Source organism: Stenella coeruleoalba (genome assembly GCF_951394435.1).
Source record: "Stenella coeruleoalba genome assembly, chromosome: 5".
NCBI lineage: Eukaryota > Metazoa > Chordata > Mammalia > Artiodactyla > Delphinidae > Stenella > Stenella coeruleoalba.
The window spans coordinates 46,046,879-46,061,358 of record NC_137150.1 but is presented as its reverse complement, the minus strand read 5'-3'; positions in this window follow the sequence as shown (position 1 = coordinate 46,061,358).

Below are 14,480 nucleotides of genomic sequence, written 5' to 3'. Positions count from 1 at the left end.
CTCTGGAGACTAGCCAATACCCTAGTTTCTTATACCCAAAATTCTCCCCATTGATGACTGGAAACTTTCAGAGCAACTGTGCTTTCAGCCTTAAGACATAAAGTAAATTTGTAGAAGTGAAGAGGGACTAGGCAGAATCCATAGTAAAACTGTCTGAAAGGACATGACAAGTGAAGATAAGACAATTAAGAAATAAATTGGGGCTTCCCTGGTGGCACAGTGGTTGGGAGTCCGCCTGCCGATGCAGGGGACACGGGTTCGTGCCCCGGTAAGGGAAGATCTCACATGCCGCAGAGCGGCTGGGCCCGTGAGCCATGGCCGCTGAGCCTGCGCGTCCGGAGCCTGTGTTCCGCAACGGAAGAGGCCACAGCAGTGAGAGGCCCGCATACTGCAAAAAAAAAAAAAGAAATAAACTGTTCATAGATCAACTTCTGCTTCACAAGCAGTTAAACATAACTAACAGTAGTAAGAGTTATTGATTACTCAGTGCTTATTCTATGCCAAAATCTGGATTAAGCGAATATGTATTATCCTTTTTATGCAACCACTGACTAATCTTTTTTTTTTTTTAACTCATCTCATCATTCCTGCCTGAAACACTGTGATGGCATCCCACTGAGCTTAGTTTTAAATCACAGCTACTTACAGCTATCAACGAACATGATGCCTGGACCGTACCTAACCCTCTGACCTCAACTTCTCCTACTCTCTTTTTTACTTACTAGACCACAGCCTCACTCTCCCAAGCCCCTTCTATTTTGGGAATTTTATACTTGCTGCCTCTTCCCAGAAATCTCTTTCCCCACATTTTTACAGGATTGTGGTCTCATCTTCCAGGTCTCCACTCAGTCATCTCCTAGGGGAGGTTTTCCTGGTTATCCTATTGAAAAGGGCTTCTCTTCTTTTAGACATTCCTTATCCGGCAAATCATACCATTTCTTTGTTGATCTCTAGTTCCCAAATAAAATATTATCAAAAAAAACTAACTCCATGAGGCGAGATATTTGTATCTCTTGTTTATTAATGTATTTCTAATGCCTAAAACATTGTCAGGATAGTATCACTCTTTAAAGAAGTATTTGTTCAGTGACGGTTTGATCAGATGCATAAATAAGGATGGCTATAAGGTGATGATATTATTATTTCCCCAATTTTAGAGATGAGAAAACTTAGGATACTTGAGTTATATTATTTTCTCAAGGTCATATGACTAGTGAGGAATAAAATTAGGTATCAACTTATCTCTGGCTAGCATTCGCTTAATCTATTCTACTGTTATTGTTATTTGTTGTTTCCAAGTTTTGTCTAATATGAAAAAAATGTGGCTTTGAACATTCCTATATATTTTTTCTGCTGAACATGTGCAGGGATTCTTCAAGGTTTGTATCTAAGATATGGATAGCTGGGTCATAATGCATTAACATTTTTGACATTACTAGATAATGCCAAGTTTTCCTAAACAGTTGTACCAGATTTTACTCTTACCAGAAGTGCATGGACTTTCATCTTGCACTTCAGCAATATTCTAAAGTTCCTTCTAAAAACTGCCATGCATTTTTTGGTAGTCTCTTGTACTTTTATTTTATTTTTAAAAGTTTTATTTCATTAAACATTTGGAATAATTTATTTTTTATTCTGTGTTTGGTATTTTCACTATCTGAAATTGTTATTGTGTGTTATTTGTTTTCATGACTTACTTCCTTATATATTTTTTAACTGTGGATATAATGCAGTGCTCATCTGGACTCTATATTGGAAAATTCTAAGAGGATGGATTTGAGAGTGTATCCCTAGAGTAAGGATTCTTTTTTGCTTTCTCTAGGCTACTGTATAATGCTATAATGTAAATTCAAACTCCATATCCATGTAAGGCCAGTCCTTTGATCACAGATACTAAAGGGAGACTTATACCAACTTAGGCTCCAAGTCATAAACAACAATTTTCTTTCTGTAAGTATTTGTAGATGGCAACTGGCCTATGTTTTTACTGAAGTTATAGCTCTTTGTTAGCCTCAAATTTTGCACAATCTCAATTGTATCTGCCTACACTATGCAGGGCCAAGGTTTCTTTTGTCAGTCTTGTTAAAATCTTGCACTTAGATCAGAGGTTTCAGCAATTTTCCTGATGGCATTTGCAGTTTCAAAGTTATCTTATGACTCTGGCTGACAGTTCTCTCTTATGCATCGTATAGTTTGTGTAGATTTCTTCCTGTTTTCCTGAGTTCAGCTCTGCATGGCTCAGGATTTTTAAAAAAATACATCTACTAATTAAATTCGTTCCAATATCATCCAGTCCTGACCACAAATAAAATTCTTTTCTAAAGATTCCTTTTTTCAGAAATCTTTTACAACTTTATGTGTCCATTTTAGTTTGTCCCCTCTTTTCTCCCCCACCATTTAGAAATAGGACAAAGTCAGTTCCTTTTCCCTTAACGAAAGCATTTCCATGCTGTATACCTTTTCTTATCAGACTTGTTTAGCAATTAATGTTTCAATATTTTATCTTATCTGAAAATGATCTGGACATTTAATGAATTCCCATCATTTAATTTAACTTAGAGAAACTCTAAGGGTGTAAATTACCATAGATTTAAGAAACTATTTAAGTAGGCATGTCATAAAAAATTATTAAATTAAATTGTTCACCTGAAAACTTATCTTATTTTCATCTATTTAATTCATTTGTTCTTAACAATCATACTTAGACTGCTCATGAAAACTTCATGAGACATTAAAACAGTTAGTCTTTTTTTTTTTCTTTTTCCTTTTTGGTGACAAACTTTGCAAGAGAGACATTAGTCTGTTTGATTAGCAAACCCCGGTAGAACAAAAGTTTTCTATCTCCATTATATTTAATGCTAACTAAGAAGATATACCTGTATAAATTAAACCAAAAAGCTTAAATAGCTTTTATTTACTAAGGATGATCCTAGACCATGTGACCTTGAAAAACATTTGGGTTAGTTTTTATTACATCTTTGAGAATTTTAATATAAGCATTTATTTATTTAAGCCAATTAAATAGAGCTCTTTTATAAATTAATTTTGGAAATATTATCAAGAGGTAACATACACAAATGGACATATAGATAAATGCAACCAGAGATTTCATAGATTTCATTTAAAAATTTTAGTTTTGAATCAGGTACAATACAAAACTTACTATTTTATAAATAACAGTTGGAATAAATTAGATTATTTACTCAGATAGTTTAAGTCTTTTATTATTTGTGGAGAAGACTTTTAAGATCTACCTTTGTCCTTGACAAGCAATTCTAAGGAAGCTGTTTGGGCAAGAGAGTCCTTTTATCAGTTTCTGTTTAACAAGACCTCTTTTTCTTTCTTTTTTTTTTTTTTTTAAGTTCTACTGGTTGAGTCAAGTTTGCAGTCTCAGACAACATGGGCTGTGTTTACATTTCAAAGGCATGATAAGATTTATAACTTTAAGGGGCAGAGAAAGAAAATGTACCTATTATTATAAGTCTTAGGGTATTTATTATTAATTTTTTAAGTACAGGAAAATTTTGCTCTAATATCCTGATTTTTATAATACCTACAATCATTTTGAGAGGAATAGATGATGCCTTGGCACTGGTAAAAATAGGGTGGACCTTAACTTGTTTTTAGTAGGTGTACTTTTGGTTTTGTAGAGATTTGTAAGACAAAGATGGTTGTTTCTATTAGCCCTTGAATATTGGCTTCCAGCTGATTTATTTTCTGATTATTTGTAGTTAGGTCTAGGGAACTGCTGAGGAAATGGAACAGGTTTTTTTTTCTTGCTCAGTGGGATTAGTCTTAAAAGGAACTTCCAGCACAGGGGTTTGGGACGGGCTTCAGTGGGAGGAGAGAGGAGAACAGTCAGATAAAAAAAACAAAAGGAGTTTGGAAAGAGGTGGGTAAAGAGATGGAGAAGAAGCAAAATTTGAGGGGAGTAGGAAGGTTTAGCTGATTTTTAAAGTTTAGAGACAGTCTGAGTCAACTTTGTATTTACAGCTTGGAGGGAGGTAATTTTCTCAGTGTTACCTTTAGATGCTTTTAGATACCAATTAAAATGTGCTTCCCATTAATTGTCTGATTCTGCAACATTTCTAGTAATTCACGCAGATAGACTAATTTGGGAATTTTGGAAGTTTCCTATTTTGGCCAGTGTAATTTTAAATCATCCTGGGTTAAATGGACCCATTTAGGTAGGTAGTTACAGTATTAGAGTCCATAGGTGTTAAACATAAAGCTGGCAGGGGTTTCTGGAGGTGGGGGGGGGGGGTTCACTTTTTAAAAAAATTTTTGCAATAAGAACTTCCTATTATTCTGTGTGCTCACTAAAACCTAAAACCGGAATCTCTTACCAAGCGGCATAGGCAGAAAAACCTTGAACCTGAATCTTGAGACAGAAAGAACAAACAACCCGCATTCCCCAAAAGAGAGGGGACAAGTGTTGACACCTAGAAACACCCAAATAAAGGCCTGAACCTCAACCAAAATGAGAGGCTGGAATCCAGAAAGGGCTCACCAGGTAGCCCCGGCACAGCTGAAGAGAACACTGGACACAGTGGGTCCCTGTAGGTACCATACATCCAGTCTGAATTGAGGGGTTGCTCTGGGTCCTGTAGACTATACCAGCTATGTTAACCGAAATTTCAAAAAACAAAGACCTGATTGAAAGAAAAAGGTGTTTATTTGGGGTTGGTTAGAATTCCAGCCTGTGAGACAGACTGCAAGATGGGGGAGGTTGATAAAAGCAAAAACAGCAAGACCACAGTTAGCTACATGAGTTGTTTATCAAGAATTATAATTGGAGCTGGAAAGAAGTAAGGGTGCTTGCTCAGTAAGGATTGGTTGGCATCCAAAATGGTTGCATAGTTACAAGGGGGAACAACCTTGAAACACAAGGCTGAGGTAGTAGATGTTTTTCAAAAAATGGCTGGTGTCCTTAGTTAGGTATAGTTCACAGAAGGTTCCAGTTCTCAGTGGTGCAGAGACATTTCTGAGACCACTCAATGGCCACCATCACTCTATTACTCCATTATAATTTCAATTTGTCATCAAAGGTATGACTGCATATATAAGATGAATACATTCAAATTCTCATTATCAATAATTTCCTCTTCCTTTACCTTCAAATATTCAAAATCCTGTTTTGTTACGTTGCTTACTATTTGAACTGTGACTTTTATAGTTTTCTTTTTTATATTTTCTTGAGTTTTTAATTAACTTTGTTATTTGTGAAGGAAAAAATAAATGTATTTTTTTTTTACCATTTCATTAGGATAATTCAACTTCTTACTTATATTTTGGATAAATAATTAATTTTCAGGCCAGTTGTGCAATGATACCCCTCAGACTTATTGCTTTTACATTTTGTATTGAGGAGTTAATTAGCCTGTCTCTGGGATCCAGTAGCTTCCTCTGGGGTTTATTCTTTATTTTACCAAAGTATATCCACAAAGAAGTTTTTCAAATAAAGATGCACAGGGGGAAAATTTCCTGAATATTGTTATGACTAGAAATTCTTTATTTCTTTCTCATGTTTGTATCTGGTATGATATGAATTTCTAGGGATGCATTATTCTCCTTCCTTCGGGACTTCTAGTATTCAATATTACTGACAAACTTAGGTGTTGTAGGTGGTGATATTTTTTCTGAATATTTTTAGAGTTTTTTCTTTATTCTTGATAGTTCAAAATACAATGAAATATTTCTAGCTGTGTAACTCTTATCACTCAACAAGTCATTTTAAAGTGAAGATTTATCTTTTCTCTCAACTTTGGAAAAAGTTCTAATATTTATTGATTTCTTCCATTTATTTTCCTTGCCTTCTCATTTTAGAAGCCATCTTCGATTGATATCAGCTATTCTGAGTTAATCCTCAATCTCTTAGTTTTCCTTTTTTTGTTTCTTCTCTTTTGTCTATTTTCTTTAAGTTCTGAGAGAGTTCCTCATTTTTATCTAAGCTCTCCTATTTCACTTTTTAAATTTTGGCCATGATATTTTTAATTGCTAAGAATTCTTCTTTGTTGAATTGTTTTTCCATTTTAAAACCAGCCAACTTTTGTTTTATAGGTGCACTGTCTTTTAAAAAATTTCTCTGATGCTACTAATTAGAATCTTTTCAAGTACAGTACGTTTTTTTCTCCCAGAATGTTTTATTTCCTTCAGTTTCATATCAGTTTTTATTTTGAAAAATTTTAATTCTCTTCAGTTTCTTGTTTGTAATGAATAATCAGTTTGACTAACATAGGTGACTTTGTAGTTATTATCTGCCTTTGTTGGCTTTTTTATATATGTGTGTCTTTTGGGGCATCCCAACACAAGTCACATTTTACCTTAGGCAGGAAGCCACTCACTTCTTTCACCTCCCAGTTGCCCAAATCAGGAGGACCCCATGCCTGCAAATCCAAGGATTTCTAGGAAAATTGCTCTGATTTGTTAGAAAGTACTTCTCTGGCTTCAGCCTAGGATCAAATATCACCACTGAGTGTAGCTTGGACAGAAAGAACTTTGGGTGGCTTTAGGACCAATTTTTTTCAACAAGTCACCAAGTTTTCTCCCCTCTTTTCTTTTTTTTTTTCTTCCACTTCTGATGGTTGCACTCACAGACTCTTAGGGAGACTCCACCTATGAAAACTTTCCTACTGACTAAAGCCTTATCATTGCAGGGCTCTGAGCTGTGGTTCACTCTGTTCTAGTATTTCAGTTAATCAGATACTATCTGTACGCTATCTTAAAAAAACTCTTCAACATCTTTGGTGTTCCTATGGTGTATTTTTCCTATTCTTAACACTTTCTTAACTAACTGCACAGAGTTGTGCTTTCCTATAATCATACGGATGTGATTTGCTGAGAAATAAAAACTAAACTTTTGAGTTCTCTCCACTTTCATAAACTATAAGTATTAGAACTATAAGTCCTACAAATATAAATTTATTATCTAGCATTCCATGGAATATGGAAAACTAATGCTACAACATTGTATACTAACTTTTGAAGAAACTTCAATTTACTATCCTTTGAAAGGAAATATTGTACAAAACAGTACACAATGCAGTGAAATCACAAATTAATAAACACTTTGAATCTATATCAAGAAATCAGTGTTACTCTTTTTTTTAAAAAATGCAAGGCAAAAAAAAAAATGCAAGGCAATCTTGTTAAAGTATTTGGGCAAAGCTAATTTATATGTCCCATTGAAAGCTAATTAAATTAAAATGGAAACTGTTTCCATCCCAAATGTGAAAATATAATTATGTAATTCAGATATATAAATGGAAAAATGAAATGCTTTTTAAGTTACATAAAGGGGAACAATTAGTGGAAAAAGATCTCATGTTCCTGAACTGGCACACACACACAAAAATCTGTAAGATGTCAGAAGCTTACAAATTAATATATAGATTTCAAAACTTTCTTTTTAAAGAAATTTCCAATGGCATTTATTTACCTTGATAAAAAGATTTTAACATTATTCTGACAGAATAAAGAGGTGGGATCATAGAAGTAAATTCTGACCAAAGACGAGTAATGAGAGAATTACTTTTTTTTAAAATAAATACCTTATACAATTAAAATAGCTAAGATTTGGGGTATTTTTATTGCAATAGACAGTTCGAAATAAACTTTATTTTACTCGAGAGTCTTTGTTCATCAATAGATAAAAGCCACAATTGACTAGAAATCTGAAAAAAAAAAACCAACTAATTGACATTCTTTATTCCAACATACAAGAGAAATAAATTCCAGAGGAATTAACAAGTTTAATATGAAAAATGCTCGATAGCAAGGAGGTATTAGAGAAGAATATTTACCGAATCTCTTGTAGGGAAAGACTTTTTTTTTTAAATTAATTAATTTATTTTTATTTATTTTTGGCTGTGTTGGGTCTTCGTTTCTGTGCCAGGGCTTTCTCTAGTTGCGGGAAGCGGGGGCCACGTTTCATCGCGGTGCGCGGGCCTCTCACTATCGCGGCCTCCCTTGTTGCGGAGCACAGGCTCCAGACGCGCAGGCTCAGTAATTGTGGCTCACGGGCCCAGTTGCTCCGCGGCATGTAGGATCTTCCCGGACCAGGGCTCGAACCCGTGTCCCCTGCATTGGCAGGCAGATTCTTAACCACTGTGCCACCAGGGAAGCCTGGGAAAGACTTTTTATGCTTACCAGCAAAAGAAGAAATCATAAGGAAATGAATATAAAGATTTAAAATTTCATTAAAAAGTTATAATAATGTAAACAGACTTGGACATTATGTGTAATAATAAGTTAAATAAATAGTAAGTGTATCGTATATATTAAGAAATAGAAATAAATAAGAAAATAGATATATGCACAAAGGATAAGAATGTAATAAAAAGTAAACTGGAGCACGAATACAGTTAAAATATTTGGCACAATCTAATTACATAACTGCAAGTAAAAATCATTTAATCATAAAGTTAGTTTAAAACTAACTTTAATATTATAATTTAGATGTTTATACACAGTGAAATGCACAGATTTTTGTGTTTTTAAAATTTTTTCAAATGGATACATATTTTTATGTAATTACAGTGATTACACTTGTCATATCTCCATCCCTGCCCAGACAGAAAACATTAGCATTGCCCCAGAAAGTATCCTCATATTCCTTTATAATCAATCCCTTCCCTTTCTCAGAGACAACTATTTTCCTATCACCTTAGCTTAATTGGAATCCATACAAGTGGAATAACATTGTATGCACACCTTTTTTGTTCCCTGGGTTCTTTCACTCAAAATAATGCTTCAGTAGTGTATTCCTTTCAACTGCCTAATATTATTTCCATTTTATGGACATACCTCAGTTTCTTCTTTTGGCCATTCACCTGTTGATAGCCATTATGGTATTTTATGTACTATTATGAATAAATTTGCTCTGTACGTTCATATGTTTTCATTCCTCTTGGGTAAATACCTAGGAGTAGAATTTCTGGGTTGCTCGTTGGTGTGTGCTTGACTCTTTGGGACCCTGCCAAACAACATATTGAGAGTTTTTTTTGTTTCATATCTCCGACAGCACTTGCTATTTTCACCTTTTAAATTTTGACCATATTGGTGAGTTTTGATTGCATCTCACTGTGGATTAATTTGCATTTTTTGATGGCTAAAAATGTGGAATATATTTTCAGTATTCATTAGCCATTGTCTGTATCATCATTTTAACTGTCTACTAAAGAATTTTGCCACATTCCCTGTGTTGTACAATATATTCTTATAGCTTATTTTATACATAGTAATTTGTACCTCTTAATCCCATACAATTTTTTATAACTGTAAATGGAATATAACTTTAAACAATTTAAAAAATTTCCCTTGTGATTTCTTCTTTGACTTATGAGTGTTATTTTTAAAAGTATGATATTACTTACATAACAAATATTTAAGTATCTGAGCTTTATATTTCTTATTTTTATTTCTAATATAATATGGTTAGAAATATGCTGTATATGATTTCAACCATATAAAATTTATTGTTTTATGCTCCAGCATGTGGTCTGTCTTTGTGAACATTCCATGTGAACTTGAAAATTATGTGTATTCTGCAGTTGTAGGATGGAGTATTTTGCAGCTCTTAATTAGTTAAAGTTGGTCTATAGTGTTATTCAAATCTTCTAAATATTTACGGAATTGAAGGTACTTGTTCTATCAATTAATGAGAATATAATTTTCAAATATGATTATGTATTTGCCTATTTCTCCCTTTATTTTTATTTATTTATTTTTTTTGCGGTATGCGGGCCTCTCACTGTTGTGGCCTCTCCCGTTGCGGAGCACAGGCTCCGGACGCGCAGGCTCAGCGGCCATGGCTCACGGGCCCGGCCGCTCCATGGCATGTGGGATCTTCCCGGACCGGGGCACGAACCCGCGTCCCCTGCATCGGCAGGCGGACTCTCAACCACTGCGCCACCAGGGAAGCCCTCTCCCTTTATTTTTGTTTCATGTATTCTGAAGCTCTATTACTAGGTGTATAAAAATTTAGAATCCTTAGGTCTTCTTGATGAACTGCCTTTTTAATCGTGCTGTTATGTAATGATCCTCTAACTCATAGTACAACCAATCTTGAGCTCTACCTTTCTGGTATTAATATAGTCATATCAGCTTTCTTATCTTGACATTTGCATGGTATCTTTCCTTCCTTTATATCTGGATTTCTATGAGATACCTTTTCGCTTCAGCCTGAACAACATCCCCTAGGATTTTTCTGTGAGTGACATGTCTTCTCAGAAAATCGCTTCAGGATTCCTTCAGTTTTTGAAAAAGACATTTTCTGTAGATATAGAATTCTAGATTCTTAATTTTCTTAATTTTTTTTTATTTTTGTACTTTATTAAAGTATTTTGTACTTTAAATATGTTCTGTTTTCCAGTTCTACTTCTTATGGTTGTTTTCCTGTATGTTATGTGTCTTTTTTTCCTCTGGCTACTTTTAATTTTTTCTTTATGCTTTAACAGTTTGGCTTCCTTATTCTCCTAAGCTTGGTTTCCTCAGTATTTATCTTGCTTGCAAAATAGATCAGTGAATACTATTTGTTCACAGTTTGGAGAAATGTTGACTAATTTATCTTCTATCTTTTATCTTCCCCTTTCTTGCTCTTATATCCTTCTAAGACTCCGAGTATATGGAAATCAGGCTGCTTAACACCGTCCCAGGGGTCATGTAGAGTCTGCTTATTTCTTTTCAATATTTTTTCTCTCTTTACTTCTGTTTGGATGATATCTACTGACTAGCATTAAAGTTTGCTAATATTTTGTTTTATTTTATCCAATCTTTTCTCAATTATGCCTAATGAATTTTGATTCTAGTAATAGTTTCAGTTCTAGGATTATTACTATTTTACAGCTACCATAACTCTCCTGAAATTTCCAAACTTTTTTCTCATTATATAAATGTTTGTGGAGTTTTTAAAATATATATTTCCTATTTATTTCAAAATTCTTATTCCAGGCTCAACATTTATTTATATATGAATCTATTACCATTTATTGATATTATTTATTATGCCTGAGTCATATTTTCTAGTTTCTGTGCATTTATAAGTAATTCTTATATGGTATACTAGCATTGTACGATTCTGGATTTTGTTGCTTTTCTATGAAAAATGATGAGTTTTTGTTGTTGTCTTTTTTTTTTTTTTTGTAACATTGTATGAACTAATCACCTTGATCTTGTGGACACTTTGTGTTAAGCTTTGTTAGTGTTGCCCTAAGGCATATCCCTTAGTTCTGGGACGAGGTATTAATCTTCCTAGCTTTCCATATAACTGGCAAGAATCAAAGTACAAACCTTGTCTCCCTCACAGTGGTCAGCTGTTGAAATCTCTACTGAGATCTTTCAGCCTTCCAGCTCTTATTTTCCTTCAGGGCTCCTTGGAGACTTGCCCAACACATGTGCATCTCTGTTTTAGAATTTGAGGAGAGTTTATATGCACGCAGTGTATTTTTCTCTGTGACTTCCTCTTTATTAGGATTTGTATCCTTAATTTCTAGCTGCTCTGGCAGTTGTCAGTTCTAGGTTCTGACTCCCCAAGCTAGCAAGTTTATGGTGTCATGCTTCACATGGTTCTAGGTAATATTCTTAGGGAAAAAAAATCTGTGCAAATGTTGATCTCATGTACTGCAGTTTCTTTTTTTTGAGTAAAATTCCTTTTAGTTTCTATATACATTCTTTTGGTAACTCTCCAGTGGTTTAAACAGGTCCCCCCTTAGATATCACCTCCCAAAGTTCAGAATTATTATTGGCAAATGGTTAGTCTGAGAGAAGCTACTCTGTCATTTCTAATTGCTGAAATTTCCAGAGTGCTATATTTGTCAATTAATTTATTATTTCCTAATCATTTACTCCTTCTCTCAAAAGATTAGTGCCCTCAGTTGTTCTAGTAGAAATGATAATATAGATTATTATTGGTGAGTCCCTTAAGAAAAAGCTAGTGTTCAGATATTTTCATGTAGTATTTCATTTCTAGGCATTTATTTTAAGGAAACCTCCCCCCAAATGGAAAAACAATATTCTGCATGCTGATATAAATTGGCATGATTAACAATGTAAAGATTAAAATACTAAATCTCCAACAACATAAATATATTTAAGTAACATCCATCCACTCAATAAAATACTAGGTAGGCATTGAAGTAATTGTTTTGAAGCCAGTGAAATAACACTAAAAAGTCATTATATTAAAAATAAAAAGGATTACTAATTTGTATGTGTGAGGGCACGCATGTGTGTATGTGTTTTTATGTGTGTGTGTGTGTGTATGTGTGATGACTCAATTATAAAGTGCCTATACAAATCCTTGTTGATACAATATATAAACCTTACAACAGAAAAATATCTCTGATGGAAGTGTCCAACATTCTATCATGAACTAATGTAGAACAAATATATTTAAGCTCCATGCTTTTCCCCCTCTTCTCTCTATTTCCAAATTCTCTGCATCATGATTATATTATTCCTCTCAGCAAAATCTAAAATTTAAAATAAATAGCTATAGTGGCAACCTAGACTTTAAACTGAGTTTATAAATTCTCCACTTCTGTTTATGAACAGAATATATTTAATTCCTATGTTTGATTCTCAAAAGTCAATTTTTTTCCTCTCCACAATCTGTCAATGACCCCAACTGGGTAAACAAATGGGTTATACCTAAATTTGATCTAGTGCCATGGTGGCCCTGCAATAATGGTAAAGTGATTTCACTACAGACCTTCAATTTTGACAATTCTTTCTTGACATTTTTTATTGAATTTGGGTGTATTAGCTTTCTGTTGCTGTGCAACAAATTACGACATACTTTGTGGTTTAAAAAAATACATTCATTATCTCACAGGTTAGAAGTTTGTGGGATCTTCCCTGACCGGGGCATGAAACCGTGTCCCCTGCATCAGCAGGCGGACTCTCAATGACTGCGCCACCAGGGAAGCCCCAAGGTTAGAAGTTTTTACATTGTATGGCTGGTTTTCATCTCACCGTCTTACAAAGCTGAAATCAAGCCGTCAGCCAGATGTGTTCTCATCAGTACCTTGGAGTCTTTTGCCAAGCTCAGGGAGTTGCGGTAGTTCCTTGTGACTGTGGGTCAGAGTTACATGCAGCTCTTAGAGACTGCCTGCATTCCTTGCATGTGGCTCCATTTCAAAGCCAACAAACACAGAATTTCTCCTGCATCAAATCCCTTTTACACTTTGAGTCTCTGACATCTAGACTCAGATTTAAAGAGCTCATGTAATCAAATTCAACTATGTGTGAACTACTACTTAATCATGGGAACAAAATCTATTATATAGATGGTGTCAAAATCAGAGTGAGGATTTGATGGGGGTCATCTTAGAATTTTGCCTGCCACAATACAGTTATCAATGACAATATTTTAACCATCAAAAGATTAAGACATATATTGGAATGGGCCAGACTGCATTATTTTTATTATCCTCTTGATGTTTATGAGTTGTCTCCTCTTTGGCTCCCTTCTTACAGAACTCCCTTCCCTTTTTCTCCCTGTTCTGGCAACTCAACTCTAGGGTCTGACTTCTTAATCCAGTAATTTTTGGCTGCCTGCTTCAACTTTTCCTTTCAAAACCAGCCAGGATATACCCCCAGGGGAAAAAACTGCATACATGAGAATCTCATCCAGTATGTTTCCCATCTTTCAAGGGTTAAAGCACTTTAGTTTCTGCTAGCTTTTGGTAATACTCCAGTGCTTTAAAACAGTTTAAAAGATATATTTTCCCAATGTTAGAATTAGTTACGGCAAAACAGTTAGTGCAATACAGGCTACTCTTCTAGTATCAGAAACTGGAATTTCCGGAATGGCATTTTTAGTAATTAAATATTCCTCTACTCCTTCATACCCTTGAAAAGTAGTGCACATTTTAAAAATAAATAATATTATCCACTTGCTTTTTAAAAATTCACTGTTATAGTAGAAACTATAGGTAAGATACTTTGCACCAAAGGCAAGGACCAGCAAAACGCTTCTTGTTTGCCCTGTGCGCTATGGTTCTGATCACTGCTGAGCCATTGCTCTGGGACTTGTTGTTCAAACAATCATGGGTTGCATGGAGATATACAGGGAATAAATCCCTTTCAAATCTCTGACAAGCAAGAAGCTTAATGTCTATGTTTTAAGTCTTGTTCGACAGAATCATTGATTTCCTTAGGTAATTTAGGAGTTCCAAATCTATTCAATCAAACCCGTTTGAAACGTATTACCTCTTTTTAAAACGGTAGTGATTACAACACAAATATAGTATGTATATAATTTTAGCACGTGAAGACCAAAAACATATTAAATCCTTCTCATAAATTTGTTTTTCTTTAGAATTCAGAATAAAGATTATCCTGTCATCACAGCTTAGTTGAATTTATGCAAGGTGAGATTTTGACAATATCGTTATGACACAAAACTCTATATCTAGGTGAATTAATTTTTTCAATACTGCAAAACCAAAATAAAATATAGGAATAAATTTTATAGTGCA